At 37.4% G+C, this 17,141-nt stretch overlaps 1 pseudogene; it reads right to left on the reverse strand.

The window, feature by feature from the left end:
* LOC139725227 (uncharacterized) overlaps positions 1–17,141 on the reverse strand; it is a 43,472-nt pseudogene that overhangs the window by 17,656 nt on the left and 8,675 nt on the right.

Here is a 17,141-nt window from a genome sequence, read left to right on the forward strand (position 1 = left end):
TGTACAGCACATCATACAAACGCGTACGCCGGGTTCTCTGACGTTCGATGTACGTCTCATGCGTCACCCATTGTTCCTCGTGCGTTCTGTCCTGTGGGCATGTGGTTCTTATTCGTTTCTCATGCGTTTGCGCGCGTTCCACTGTCCTCTACACAATCGCCCAACATTAAGGTGTGTTTTGTTCTCCCGCTAGACCGTGTATGTACGCTCTTTTAAAACGGAAAAATTTACACTTTGTCCACCGGATTGACGATTTGAACAACGGATGAGCAAAATCTCACTCGCTTCTTTCACGGTGGGCCTATCCGGCAAAGTATGACAGGGGCTTAAGGTTTAGTGATCTAAAAACAAGGACGCATATTATTGGCAATTAAAGAACAATGTCCACTCAAACTCTGTTTTTCATCAATATGTAGCGGAGAGAAACTGCATTAAATTAGTGTTTATTTCAGGCTTCTTTAATTGTTTTTATGAAGTGACAAGCTGGGTTGTGTGGAAAACCTGCAATGTAAATTTCACCCATAAAATACAGAAATAATATTTCCCCTTTCTACTAAGTACTTTAAAGGGATAGTACAGTGTATATTGTTGGTTGAGATTAGGCTTCAGGTTTCATACTTTTAGAAACCAGTTATGACATATACAGACTAGGAGCATACAGTTATAAGAGGGATCAAAATTTATTTGATGGAAACTGGTTTTGAAATGGCTGAGAAAATTAAAAAGAAATGCTTATAAAAGGTGGGACCCATCTTTTATTAGGATCATTATGTTTTACTTCGTAAATCAAATATCTGGCCGGCTCCCATTCCCGTTTTCGGATACGAGCTGGTTCTAATTAATTGTGCAGAAGGACGACATTTGACTGAATACCAGCGCAATTTGTCTTGTTTTAATTAAACACAGTGTGTGGGTTTGTTTTGTTTTTGTTTTTGCTTTTGCTTTGTTTTTGTTTAGGACCATTTTGAGTATTATTACTCACCTATCGCAGTTACTGAAACCCTTTGGGACACAGTCGACAAGATACTTGATGCCCTGCATTCAAATCTAAAATAAAAAATAAAAAAGAACACACATATAAAAAAAAAACAAGAAAGAAATGTATATCTATGCAGCGAACCCTCATCTCATTCCTCTTTCTGTCCTCTTTGTTTGTTTGTTTTTTTGATAATACATTGGTTTTTTTTTTCATAATGAACCCACCCCATCACCACCATGAGAGTGAAAAACATCCCATTTTACGATATTTACGAAATTTGAGAATGCAGTCCACGCCTTGCCTTTTTACGCTTTGAGCGGCACTGTCGATGAAAGATGAATGTTTTTTTCTTTTTCTGATGCGGGCAGATTTCCAGTGGAATAAAGAATTGGCTGTTTTTGTGGAGATTTGTCTCAATATTTCAGTCTCTGCATTTCTTTGGAAACCCGCGACAGGGACATTGCAGTAATAGTTAAGGCAAGGCCTTCTGATAAAGCAATGTTTACCATGTAGCCTGGGTTGATCCGATGTCATTCCTGTGTCTAAATAAAACTACTCAACATGTTGGTGATCATCTGCATTCTTCATTTATTTTGAAGAGTGTGTTCCCTAAACGAATTAACTCCATTTTGTCTTTTTTACACAAAGGAATTTTATTCACCCAAACATTCAGTTACAAAATAAATGTCACATACAATACACAAAGACAAGTACAGTAATACAAAATTGACAAACAGCTACAACACGATTAGTACGATTCCAGTTGATATTAGATACAAAACCTTTAGTTGTTTTTTTCAGACATAAAATATTCGTCTACTTTCTTTGCTTGCTTTAAAAACTGACAAAATTGGCGAAAATGCGACGATTTATTTTTATTTTTTACAGGAAACATAAATTATTTTGCATACGAATAAACCACTTGTAACACTTTGGGTTTTCTGTAGAACCAAGTATAAAAGCACCTCTAGTAATTTGAGTTTGATCCTGTAACATAATTTCCTGTATTTGAGTAATAAACGTTTGGGTAACATAGCATTCCCAAAACAAAATAATGTGCAGTTGTTTCTGCGGAGGTCGAACAAAACGTGCAGAGGTACGTTTTGTTCTCCGTTCTTGTCAATTTGAGATAGTCGTGATTAAACTGCTGAACATCGAATAAAATGAAAATAAGAAGAATTTTTATCATTCTTTTTTTTTGGGGGGGGGGGGGGGTTCTGATGATTTCGTTCTGATGATTGACTGACCTAATGTTTGAAATGACGTTTACCTCATGTCGCAATCGAACTCATAATTTGATAACAGGATGAAATGATATCACTTGTTCGGTTCTTGCTGTCACCTTATCTCATTAGAGTGGACGAATGCTTTTCAATTATTTTTTTTTCTTTCTTTTAATGGACTGAAGGGATGACTTGAGTAAAGTATTGCAGTAAATATTAGATGTCTTGGGGTAATATTTGATTCATTTCATGTATTTCAACATATTATTTTTACTATCGGTCCGTTTTGATTACTCTGTTATTTTCATTATGTTGTGTATACAAGGGAACGCATCGCGTGACGGCTCACATGCCTGAGGGCAACAGTGAAATGATTGCTTATGTGAACCCTAGCCCATATCTTGCCTCTCTGTTCTATATTGTACCCTCTTTTTTTGAATGTTCGTTATGTAATTGTATTGTATATTTTTTTCAAAAACATGTGAACAATACAAATGTCCATGATATGGACAATAAATGATTGAAATATGAAATGAAATGAGTGAAAGGAACACTACTACTACTACTACTACTGTAACTATTGTTACTATTCGACTTGAACAATAGTACTAATACTAATGATGATGATGAAACTAATTAAAGAAACTAATTTCCAACAGACCGATATATTATTATACAAGATATGCTGCAAACAATCCTCTTTTTGTTCCGAAACCACGTACAGAATATATGAGGTCAACATTTTCGTATCAAGGCACATTGTATTTTAATATGTTACCTATTCAAGTCCAAACTTCTGTGTCGTTTGAAAATTTTAAGAAACAGTGCAAACGTTTAAGTTTTGATTTTTGATTTTTAATTTCTATATATTTTACCCATCTGAGGTTTTACCCAAACCAAACAGTGATTATTCATTTATGTACGAATCTATGTGTAGTTTGAATATTTGAAGAAATTATGTAAATATGAGAGTTTGATTTCTGTTTTCATTTTAGCTGAACAAATTCTTGCCGACCGTATTCACCTTTTTTTTTTTTTCTACCCAAAAACATCTTGCCGCAGCTACTACACTGTATTATCCGGAAAGGGGGGGGGGGGGGTGGGGTGCGGGGTGGGGATAGGGGATAGGGGATAATGGATAGATTATATTTGTTTGTTTTTTTGTTTTTTTAATCATGGGTGATGTTTTACTGGCTATAATAAATGTATATTATTATCCTGAATGTAAGATGTAAGACGTATTTTAATTTTACATTGTTATACATTTTATTCAACTTATATCATACTCAGTTTTATACTTTGATTGCCGTTTTAACTTGTCGTATTTTGTATTGTACTTTATGTAATATATTGTTATAGATTGTAACATTATACTGTTTCAAATTTGTTTCGAATTGTAAATTGTATTTCAATATTTTTATGTAATACAGGGCTCTCTTGTAAAGCAGTTTTATGTACTGAAGAGACTACCCTGTATAAAGAAGACAGAATAAATAAATAAATAAATAAATAAATAATAATAATAATAATAGTAATAGTAATAATAATCCTTATCAATATCATCATTATTATCATTATCATTATTATAATAATAATTATTATTATCATTACTTTTATTATTATCATTATTATTATTATTATTATTATTGTTATTATCATTATCATTATACTTTCTTTGATTAAGAGCTTACGGTTATTGTTATGTAAATATCACGGCTTGACATAAACCAGGTCATCAAGAAAGGAAAAAAAAAGTAGTATCAAACTTTGTATGTTCGTACGTATATTACAATATATACTGTATGCATAAAACTATTATATTTCTATATAGCAAGTCATATTCTTGTGTTGTGGTGATGCATACTTACACAACACTCGCGCCGCTAACCACTCTATACGATAAAACGGCCACTTCCGTCGTACCGGACCTACTTATCGTCACATTGCGCGCATCATACAGCAAACCGTCCAAGTACCGGTACCAGACCACCGATGGTATGGGTCTGCCTTCCGCGGCACATACCAGGTTGACCACTGTACCCGGAACCGCCGTTTGGTTCGAAGAAATTAACACGGTGCTCGGATGTGCTATATAACAGAAAAAAAGGGAATCGGGTTTCTATTTGTTTCTGTCAAATGAATTTTATTCACGGAGTAGGCCTATTAGACAAAGTGATAAGTATGGATATATCGATGCAAAATTACGTCAAGAATAAAAAAAGGCTTTATCCATTGTTATTCACAAAGAAACCTCATCTACAAGCGTAGTTCATCAAGTGTTGATGTATAACTTTTTTTTAATCAAATGATAGAATCTATTGAAGATTTCTCGAATAAACATAATTATACAGAGGATGGATGAAATACATAATTATTACTTTAACACAATATCAAGCCATTTCTTTGGTGCTGAGAATTTAAACAATTTCACTTTTTTTTGTCAAATATTCAAGTATCTCCTTACTAGCAAAAATACGATGAATGAATATGATATAGTTGTAACGTTTTCTACCATCAATGCACAATAGATATACAATGCTATGTTATTATCCGGTGGATATCATACCGAAAACTATTTATAGTATCTTTATTTCTATCATGCGTGGAAGGGTACATAATAACGCAGACAAATGCAGACAAATGGCTGCACCCAACCAAAAGTGGTTTGCCAGGGACCTAAGAAAGCAGCTGATTATGACCAGCCCGACTCCATAGTACACATAAAAATGTTTTCATTAACATAATTATTCATAATTATTCAATGAGTGAAATCTTGCTTTAGTGTAAGAATGAATGACAAAAGTATTAGGTTTTGTTCACTTTATTTAAAATGACAAACAGTTGATGTATAGCTGGTCAAAAAGTTGGAGTCTTGTTTTTTCCCTATTTTTACGTTCACTATTCATGATTTGAATGATAGACCGACCAAAAGGGTATCAATCAATAGAGATCAATATACTTTGGTATTGCAGGGAACCTTCAAGAAAGGGAGAGAATGGGAATGAGTAAAAACCTACCGAAGCAGCTGGGATAAAGATTTGACAAGAAGGACAACCGTTCTGGGGGCATGCAGGTCAGTCGCTGACTTGCAGCCTCCTCACTGCTTTCCATGAACGTCCAGAAGGCGCGTAGGCACGCGTTGTCGTAACTCGGCGATCCGCTCAGCTCCTCCGATGTCCTGTAGCCGCAAGCATCGGAGTAGCGAACGAACGTGAGCTGTATCCCTCGATAGGAGATCGTCTCGGGAGCGGTGTACGGGTAGCGGGAGCTCGGAGGACGACCGGCGTGGAGAATAGACAAACGCACGGCATCCTGGTTGGTAAGATTCAGCTTGAGAGGTGTCCGTAGTTCACGAACTATTGCAGACACGATTGACTCTTCACTTGTCCTCTGAAATAGATAAATAAATACACACAGCGTACCGTGTGAGATGGACATAATAAAAGCATAAAGAAGAAAACAGCAACAACAAAAAGGTTTCCCATGTTGGGATGCACTTCTAAAAATGGCCTTCATCGCAAATTATGTAAAGACCTAATGTCTTCTATTTCCAATCTCAATCGCATAAAAAGTCAAATAAGTTTTCGTACCACACTATTTTGTTTTTGAATAACAATTCTCTTCTTGAAAGGCATTATGCATGTATATAATGATATGAAGGGTTTGTTTGCAAAAACCGATAAGTCAATTTTTGAAGATTTTGAAGTACGATCTCTGTCATAAAGTACAAAATAATACCTTTTAAATGATATATTGGTCATAACATATAAGGTATATTTTTGAAGTTATGGTCAAAAGAAGCAAAAATTTTCTTATTATTCTCTTTATTTTTCTTGACCTTTAATAGCTAATATCTCCATTTGGCAAATATGGACTTATCGGTTTTTGCAAACAAACTCTTCATATATATATATATATATATATATATATATATATATGTATATATATATATATATATATGTTTTTGTTTTTGTTTTGTTTTGTTTTGTTTTGTTTTGTTTTTTTTTGGGGGGGGGGGGAGACATACTGTAGAGATGGACAGGGATTTTTTTCATTTGCCTGCAACTGTAATGTCCAACAGACGGATGTCTGGTGGACTATAATCCCTTGGCAATATGTTTTCTCACGTTTTCCGTATCTGCCATTGACACGTTGACGTTATATTGAGTCCCAACCCAGGCCTCAGAACTTGCGTTGATGCTGACCAAGGCAAAGAAGTTGATGTCATAGGGGAAATATCTGGGGTCCACCGTAACCTGACAACATGAACGCAAAAAGGACAAATGAATTTAGCTATGTAATTGTCTATGTAATTGTCATTACATAGAATTACAAAACGCGTAACTCTTTTTTCATAACCCGGAAGCTGTACATGTACAATTGTATATTGCATGTATATGCCGCGGGCTACTCCATTGTCGCTTGTCATAGGCTACTAGTAACAATCTCAGGTCTATCATCTATCTGGAATGAAGATGCCGCTTGTGATCGAGTTAGTCTTACACGTTATTTTGATTATAAAGAGGCAATGATATGAACAGATAATCACAAATACTGGTGGGTCATTATTGACGCGTATACTTCCGGATCAACACTCGTTTCTGCAGTGGTATAATAGAACAAGCAATATGATATGGCTTATAATGGCACATCTATGTGTACACTTAAAAAAAAAACACTTCAGCAATATCGACATGAACAACATAACGTTTGTAATATCATTCCTTTATTTTTCTAGCTGCTTGAAGCACTTACAGAGGTTACCCTGCTGGAGAGATCAAAGTGTCTCGTAATGCGTTCACAATGTTTTGTGCAAACTATCGTGAAAACGGTCGAATGACAGCGTAATATGATTTCTCACTCACTCTTATTATGAGTATCGTTTTTTCACAGAAAGTTCGCTTATCAATGTTTCGTTTCACACTGTCCCTACTGGAAAGAACACTGTGTTTGACAGTGTGTCCACAGTGTGTTCACATAATCGAATATGTGAAAACGCTCGAATCAGTGTAAAGGTCGTTTCACACTGTGGTGTGGTTTTCACATAGTGTTCACATAGTTATGCATTGTTTCACACTGTGAATTGATGACCGACATTGTGTTCACACTGTTAAATCGCTCGAATGTCATAGTGTGAAGAGATTTCACACTGTGTTCAAATTGTGTTTTCACACTGTTGGGACAGTGTATTCTTTCCAAAAGGGGTGAATTACTGACTAGCATGCTCTGTGATTTAATGATTCCCAATGTGTTCACAATGTTAAAAACGCTCCATTTGAGCAGTGTGAAGAGATTGCACACTGCGTTCACAGTGTGTTCACATTGTGTTTACATCATGTTTCTCACTGTGGGTCACTGTGTTCTGCAGTAGTGCAGGCCCCGATTTCTAATAGATTACCAATCCATGTCATATGATGATCATTGCTTTGATGACGCACCTGAACATTTAACTCCAGTCAGATTGTCTCCTATATTTACAAAATTATGACAAACCTCACGCCTGTTATGGGAAAATAATCCCCTTAAAATAATGACAATAACAATGATAATTATGATAATCAATATAGGGCTTGACATGAGTGGTAGCCCCTGGCTAGGGGCCATTTCAAATAACCCCTGATGTCGGGGAACCAAGTTTCACAAAGGGTATCTTCTGGAGATCCGAACGGGCCATCTGAGGGGAAAAAAAGTAAATATAGAGCCCTGCATAATGTATACAAAAGTGATAATAGATGTTGTCCTTTACTGGTGAATAGAGTACGAAACAATGTAGGCCTACACATATTGTATGTATGTATGTATGTATGTATGTATGTATGTATGTATGATGTATGTATACCGATTGAATCAGCCAATTTGAGACAGAATCGGGTGGTAGAACTGCCGTCTTGCCATCAATGATGAAATCCGCTCCAGAATACTCCCCGTAATCTGTGGCTTGCTGAGTCCTCGTGCCCACGATACAGGCATCGTTCACTTCCGTTGCTCTGGCCTGGAGATTCTCACATATTCTCGTTTCCTCGTCTGCTTTTGACCGTGCAAGAACAAAGGTGGCATGATGCCATGATATGAGTATTTGCAAGACAAGTTAAACATTATATAGATGATGACTGGCGGGGGAGGGAACATACCGAATGTTCCACCCGAAGGGTTTGAAATGCTATTGAGGGAGGTTGATAAGTCCCGAGAGGTACTTATAACCTCCCGAAATAGCATTTCAAACCCTAAGGGTGGAACGTTTGGTACATGTTCCCGACAACAAAAGTCATCATCTGTTAAATTAAATGGGTTAGTCAAATACGTAAAACACGTCAGCGTCAACCACCAGCACAACGCACTCGATCGTTGCCAAATTCACTGAATATGCGCGCCTTCGGTCATTTGTTACGTGAAAATGTTTTTGCCATGGGAGAACATTACAAAGAATGTTCGCCCATGGGCGAATATAACGAATGTGCCTCCATCACGTGACTGTGTATAACCAATCACTAACCGGTATTTGACTAACCCATTTAATATTTCTTAATATGTCAATGTGTAGCATGCTAAAATCATATTCAGCCGCACAGGAGGAGCTGATGGGGAGGGTTAAAGGTCTCCTTGCCTGCGTCGGTTTTATGCCTCTTTAATTCCTCTTCCTTAATTCGCTCCTTTTCTTTGACCTCTTCAGTCTCTTTCTGATATTCCTTCCACTCTATAACCCCTTTTTTCCTGTTTTTCTTCTTTCTCACAAGAGAACTGCCATGTTTAGTTTTTTTTTGTTTGTGGATTTCTCTATAGATGGCCATTCCTTTCGTTTCTTATGGTATTTTGCCTTTAGTTTCGTTCGTTCAGCAGTTACACTGTAGCTGTATTGTTTATAAGGAGACTGCAAATGACAAACTCTACTTTTTAGCAGTCCCCTCAGTTTTTAATCGATTTTGATTTTGCATTTGTCATGAAAGAAAATAACACTTGCTGCATTTCGTGTTGCAGCATTTCCCTGATTATTTGCATGTCATGTAGTGATTTTGGGTTCTACGTGTATTCAAAGTCTTTTTCGCAATTCCTTTGGATATGAAATAATAAATGAAATGATGAAATGAAGCATTAATTATCAGAAGTGCTTAGAATAATTTATCTATTAAGAGAGGAAACTAGTGGCCCAATGTTACTTTTGTGTGTAATCATCCCATTTCTTTGCTCATTTTTCCACCACCTCCACCACCGGAAAAAAAATACATACAGGGTCTCACCTTCATTTTTCTAAAATACCAACGAACAACAGATGCTGAAGAAGAGGCAGGTCAAATGCGTCACAAGACATCATTTATACCCTCATTATACAGGATTATTTTTCAACTAAAAACTAGACTCACAACGCTTGAAGGGCGACCTCAAGCGGTACAAGTTTATAGCTTTAGATTTCCTCCATACAAGGTGCCAAATAAGCTTTACCATCCTTCCTGGAAACGCAGAGAAAATGCTGCGTGCCTGGTTTTACAAGTTTGTATGGACTGTTATCATATCTATTTATTAATACAAAGTCAACTGAACAAAGTTATCGGGTAATGCTTGAATCTAACAGGGATACTATTTGGAAACACGTCAGTGATGAATTTAAAGTTGTATACTGTTATAATACATTGCAAATTGCATATTCAAAATAAGATTTCACGCAAAATGCATTTGAAGAGACAAATAAGAAAATGTATGTGTAATAGAAATGTCAGCAGACAATAATAAGCAGATGCTGCATGAGGAAAATGACCGCAAAAATACACACATAAAATATGATGCGAAAAATAAAAGTTCGCAGAGACGTGGGCACACCAGCGCTTTTATTAGTGGCTATTATAGGAACATATTCTTCACTCTTGCTTATGTAACCGGACATACGTTGTTATATGTATATGTCTTGGAATAGGATGGTTCAGAGAAAAAACAACAGCAACAACTGTACAAAATGTAAGTATTCTCAACAGTAACAAAACATTTCATCATCAACAGACACACAGAAACACCATAATTATTATTAATAACAAACACTTATTTTACCTGTACGGGGACATGAGTTCTCGTCGAAGGACGTACCACAGTCATTATAGTAGTCACATACTTCTTCTGGGGAATAGCACGCCTTGCTGACAGGACAGACAAGGCTACCTCCACAGGGCGCTGCAATTAGAAAATAATCACATAACATTCAACCCCTGCAGGAAGGACAGAAATGTTCAAAATTCTATTATAGTGGGTAGAATCACTAAATCTTCAGCGTTTTATATAAAAGTCTCCCCCTATCTCTGCCTGTCTCTTCGCCATTAATGAAAACACATAATTTATTAGAAACGTTATGAGAAAAGGTTCCATAACATTTGTTCCTGCGACAATTTTTCACTCATGAAATATCAGCACTCTAAGCCAAACAGAGAACCTAACCACAGGCTATAGCCAAACCTTAATCCATAATCCCTCAAATCAAACTTAACCTAAAACCTATCATAACCCTAACCGTATAACGTTCCCTGGAGAAAATAAGACCGGATCAACTGTCGCAGGAACAAGTGTCATATTACCATGAGAAACATGTAATAGAAAACATACAATCCACTTAAAGGAGCCCATTTTTTTTTGGGGGGGGGGGGGGGGAGGGAGGGAAATGAGCCAGTTTTGATGAACATGGGTATTTAGCACAGAACTCTGTGTGTAGAGTTCGGTGGTGTTTAGTGGGAAGACTGATACGAACGTGCGCTTGTCGGTGAGGGCGTAGTGGCCATTGTGGTTAAAACACCTTGCGTGGGACTGGGAGAAGGAGTCACGTCAGCTGTGTCTTTCGGCTGAACTGGCAAAGGTGGATCTGGTAGTGAAAAACGTAGAGATGGACACAAATCACAATGACCATTATGCAATTATCAGAAGACATTGTACATAACATATTAATCAGATATTCACTATTTTCTTATAGGTCTTTGCTTATTCCATTTAACTTATCATCTGTTTGTATAAAAGGAAAAAGTTAAATGCGTGGTTCCATCAGTACCATTGTATTCCACTTCATGCAGATACTATTGTTTGTGACAACGGAGTAAGAAGCGATGATCTCTTTCTTTTCTATCCAGACTATTGAGATTGGAAGAAAAACAAAATAAATACACTGTATGTATCAAATGGCGCAATTTGAAGTTGAAAAACAAACAAACACGAAAGACAACAACTTTGAAAACAGTATTTTTGATATCATTTCCAGTCTTTGTTATACACCAAATCCAGTCGTGATATGTCATTTCTCCACAGGTTTTGATTTTCTCTTTATCTTCCTCTATCCTTCTTTTTTTCACTCGTCTTCCCGAGAACAACGTCGATTCAGCTCACCAAAACAACGACTGTACAAGTCGTACGCTATGTTCACGCGTTCTCGCGGCTCACAGGAGGCGCCCTGCAGCGTGGCGTTGCGAACTGCCGTGGCGTATTCCCTGGCGTTGATGAGACAAGGATCGAACAGACCCTCGCCGCAACTCGGTCTGTACCTGCCGTAACGCAAGACGACGTTCACAAGACTGAGATTGGTGGCGGGCCGGTACGGTGTCTCCACGGTGGGTTCGGCGTTACCCACGTAGGAAACGGCGACTTCCACGCGGTCGACCTGGCTGCCCTCGAGCAACAATGGCGTTCGGAGCTGCCACTCTATAGGCCCTTCCTCGGTCTGTAGAAAGGCGGCAACAACACTGATGATAATAATGATTATAATGATACCAGGTCAGCCCAGTCTTCATTTTTTTTTACCAAAAAGGAAATATGACTCACAAGTTATGTTAGGTATAAATAAATGTTACTCTACATGATACATATGGATATAACAGACATCTACAACAGGTTACTGCATTAATTCCAAATAAAATTCCATCTTATATCTGATTTAAAAAACTTTTACATTTTACTGGCATATATTTATCCATTTTCTTTGCTTGCTTTCGAAGAAATGAGAAAATGATAATAATGAAAATATTGTCCTATCAGCCTAGGGAAGCAGCTTGCAAGTGGGGCAAAGAAGGCAAACTATCGTAACCAAAGATACACACGCCGAGAAGAATGCGAACCTCAAATCATCTCTGAACCCTCTATAGTTATCAGAAAGCAGAAAACAGGGTTGACAAGCCTTAATCTCGAGGTTAAGCTCGCAGTTAGGGACCGTGTAGACGCACCCATAGTTAGCTAACCTCGAGGTTAGCTCGATGTTAACCCCTTCCATACTGAATTCTGAAATCCTAATAGACTTAATACACAGCTCACCAGGTTCCCGAAGTGAACGGGTTAAGAGCCGCGAGATATCTCAGGGTAAGCGCTCTTTTTAAACCACAAGCCACGTGGTTCCCCACTAAGCACCGTGTGGACACAAAAATCAACGATCTCAAAGGGGCAGGAGATTAACCTCGACGTTAGAGTTTGTCGTCTGAACGTATATAACTAATATTGGAATTGGTAATACCGAACACCTGGAACTCACCGCTGGGTTAACAGTCCGTGTGAGGACCACTGGCTCCAGCTGTGGCGAGCTCTGCGGTCCAAACGTGAAGTTAAACATCACGTAGCTGGTTCCAGAGAATGGGAGCCAGAGTGGTTGGAAAAGTATCTACACAGTCAGAAATAGGAACATGATTTCGCCGAAACGAAAACTTCATTTGCATTTCTCAAAGTGAGCACACAGAATAACATCATACAATACAATTCAAGGGTGACGAAAGTATAGACAATAATGAGTGAACATGCAATAACGATATAAGAGGTTCGACTAAATTGATATTCAGTGTAATTATATAGCGTTTAATTCATCAAAAAACTCTATCTTGTTATGTTTCACTCAAAGTATTCGTTGTAGGCCTATTTCAAAATAAGCTCTCATATTTTCTGAAATGATATCAAAGGCAACTTATCACGAACATTTTTAAAGGTATAATTTACCATTTTGCAGAAGAAACAAAAACCTAGCATTGGTGCTTTAAAATAGTTCTAAAGTGTGAGTTAGGGATAGAAACAACCACTGTGAAAATTTGAATCAGTAAAATCGAAGTATTGTTAAATATACAAAATGTGAACAATAGTTATAATAAAAATTTTTCCAACTAAATCGTATACTGCTACGGTTTATTGAGAAAAATGCTGACATCTCCTTATAACTTAGGCTTTATTGCAAAACTTTTACATGGAAGGGTGTTTTGTGGTACAACAGACCTACACATACACTGCAAAAAGTCCGGTGTTAAAAAGTGAACACCGAGCTGGTGTTAAATTTTCGGTGCTCATTTATGGTGCTAAATTAACACCTCCGGGTGTCATTTCCAAATATAAAACTGTTTTTTGAAGAGTTTCTTAGTAACTGCACTTCTTGTTGATTTTTAATTCAAACAAGACGATCAAGAATTTTACATTAAAATACTAGATTTTTGAAAAAATATGAAAATAAATTTACACCACAGTAACACCAGCTGGTGTGGTCACTTATTGAAGCTGGACGGGTGTTAAACCATTGATATTAACACCAACAAATATCAAATCAACACCATATGGTGTCATTTTTGAATTAATACCAGTACAGTGTCAAAATATCACCAGGTACAGTGTCAAATTAACACCACGAAGTGTCAGGTGAACACTTTTCAACACCATCACAGTGCATTTTCTACACCTGTGGGTGTGGTCCTCTATTAACACTTGATCGGTGTTAAATCTAACACCCATGGTGTTAAATCTAACACCGATGTTTTTACAGTGTATGCATGAAAGGCAATATCTTGAAGATTTTGCAAATGGCTGCTCCCAAAGGTAAACTGGACCTTTAAAGTTTACAACTAACTGATCATACCACGAGTGTAGCATTTTACAAAAAAAAACAAAAAAAAAACACACACACAAACAAACAGACGAACAGCGAAATTACCTTCTAATGCACCAGAATGTTCACTCCATAACAAAATTAATTTCATATTCAAATTCCAATGCTTTCAATATTTTTCATGACTGGCTCTTGATATTACACTAGAATCCATTAGTTTATTTTCCTTTTTCTTTTCGGAAGTTTGATTTGTGATCTATCATCACTTGGTCTACTCCCATTTCGTCTTATAGCCATTTAGTCTCAACCCACATGATCTAATCCTGTTTCGTCTACAACCAGTTCATCTAATGACCATTTAGTCCAAGTGCCACTTAGTCTCATTACCAGTTGGTCTACTCCCATATCAGCTATGTCCACTTCGTCTAATACCCATAGTTTATAGACAAAATGCCAAACTGGGCACTTGACCAAGCGAGAAATAGACCAAACGGGCACTAGACGAAATTGATAGTAGACCCAGCGAGTTTATATAGCCTTAGTGGTGTTAGACGAACTGGGAAGTGCATTGTAGATCATCTGATAGTAGACCAAGAGGCACGGTTTGATAATAGACATGCACCCACCGACTCTATGGCTAATCCTGGGGTGGTTGAGCCGCTGAAGTACAGCACACCGGTGGGCGCCACACCAGCGCCATCCGGCACCCCCTCGGCACCGAAAGCTCCCACAATGGACGAATCCTGCTGGCAATGAATCTTGAATGTTGACGCATACTCATTGACGTCTGGGCATGCTGTAATATCCCCTAATGGGTGAGTTGGAAACGACAAACAAAACAAAAAGACCACTTATTGCGTTTCAAGGTGAGACACGTTTCAAACGCGATAGGAGCTTTTTGATCAAAGTCCATGTTTTCTTCTTTTTTTATACATAGAAACTTTATTCACTTAAACATTGATGCAGATACAAAATAAATGCCACATAGAAAAATACATAAAGACAATTTAATACTTATTTGACAGGCAGCTACAAAACGTCTCAATGATATGAATACGATTCCACTTAATGTTAGATTCAAAACTTTAAGCTTTTTTGAGACATATATTCGTCTACTTTCTCCGTTTGCTTGAAAATTTGACAAAATTGGTTTATAATATGTAATGATTTATTTTCTTTACCGAAAATGTAAAGTATTTTGCATTACAAATAAACCACCTTGTAACAAGTCCATGTTTTCATTATCATATCCAAACGTGGTGAACACAATTACAATGAATACTCACACCCTGAAATGAACTTAAAATATTTTTTTTCAATACTCAGAATGAATTGGTGAATAATCTTAACCATCCCGAGGACAGACTGGCAATATCATTAACCTTCAGATTGAACAAAGTATAATGCATACCACACAAGCCTCTACACTCTTCACACCCCCTCCACCATACACATTATTGTTTAGGGTGATGCCAACAGCATGACACACAATCGGGAGATACTGTCACATAAGGTAAACGCGGCACCGAAGGGATGAGGTCATTTACATTTTCACTGTAATTGAGGCATAAAGAAAGGAAGGTAGAAGATTAACGCCAGTCTTGCCTCAAAACTCCCGACAAAAGCTTTAACGGAAAGCTGCAAAGTGTTGATGGTGACTTGAGAGCATCTCCCCTGTACCTGTTTGGCGCTCGGTGGTTATAGAATGGATGATCTTTCATTGCACATTATTGTTATTACAATGCTACTGGTCAGCAGATAGGTAAAGATACTTCATTTGTTTCCTGGTCCTACCAAAGCAAACATGACCTTTCTCTGTACTATGTCGTCTCTTCTAAGAATCGAATTACGGCGCATGAGTAGATTAGCCTACACGTGCCAAACAATAGGTAGGCCCCTATATCGAAGAGGTACTATACTCTTTGATTCTACTGTACTGGTAATTCTTAACATGAAATCTATTCTATCCATTCTTGCTTCGCTATTATGCACAGGGGAGATACCTCAGGACACAGTTCTGTTTCACGCAAACGCAGACAGAAAGACAGACAGACAGGCAGACTAAGAAAGGGAGAGAAAGAGACAGAAAGAGAGGGTAAAAAAAAGTATTATATCTCGCTATCTGAGACAACATGTGTATAGGCATACATTATGATTATATCTTACAATCTAAGTATCCCTTAGGATGTTATACAAATATGCACTGGAAAATTCAAAGAACAATTTGATTAGAAATATATCCCCTCAAAAACAGACAGACACGCGCACACACATACACACACAACATACACACACACACACACACACACACACATACATACACAATGGTGTAAGGAAGGGATTCTCCTTTGCAATGGAAGTACTGGTATGTATACCTTGTGTCTCTTTGCAACCGATTTCGTCATAATTTGTGCCGCAGTCATCGAAATTGTCGCATGCCCAGCTGTCCTCATAGCATGCTCGGCTCACCGGGCAAAGCTGGCTACCGGCATCACACGTAGCTGTAGAGTTTGAGATGGAGAGAGAGAGAAGGAGAGGAGAGGGAGATAGATCACTGAAGATATTGAGGGAAAATTTAATCTCAGAATTCGTACGAGAGTTGTGAATTTGTAAAGTTTCAGTTTCATGCAAGTGTTGCTATCGCTATAGAAAAGGTGGCGACAACAGTACGACTTCAGTGCCGTGCAGGTATCTGTATCGAATTTTTAATTAATTTTCAATTTATTAAGCTTAACATGGTTTTAGACAAAAGACAAAGAAACGTTTGTGCCCCTCCCCCATTCTGTAGAACAACCTTATTATCCACATTCAGTTCTCTATCTCCGTTACGGTTTGAAAACAGTGTTTATAGAAACACTATTTTTTAAAGGTCCAATGCTTTGGAATAGTTTACCTCTTCTTCTTAAAAATATTCCATTCCTTAATGGTTTTAAACGTGCTTATAAAGATTATCTTATGAGTTTGTATTCTTCCTGTTACTGATTTGTTTGTAAGCTACTTTTGTATCGTTATCTACTTTTTTATGATTGTCCGTTTGTGTTTGTGTTTTGTGTCCTTCTTGATGTAATATTCTATATTTCTGGGGTTAACGTGTCATAAGACTTTAAAGTTCTTTTTGTTGTTCCCCATT

The sequence above is a fragment of the Diadema antillarum genome, unplaced genomic scaffold (genome assembly GCF_040938485.1).
Source record: "Diadema antillarum isolate AM-2024a unplaced genomic scaffold, OU_Dant_1.0 seq00000028_RagTag, whole genome shotgun sequence".
Taxonomy (NCBI): Eukaryota; Metazoa; Echinodermata; class Echinoidea; order Diadematoida; family Diadematidae; genus Diadema; species Diadema antillarum.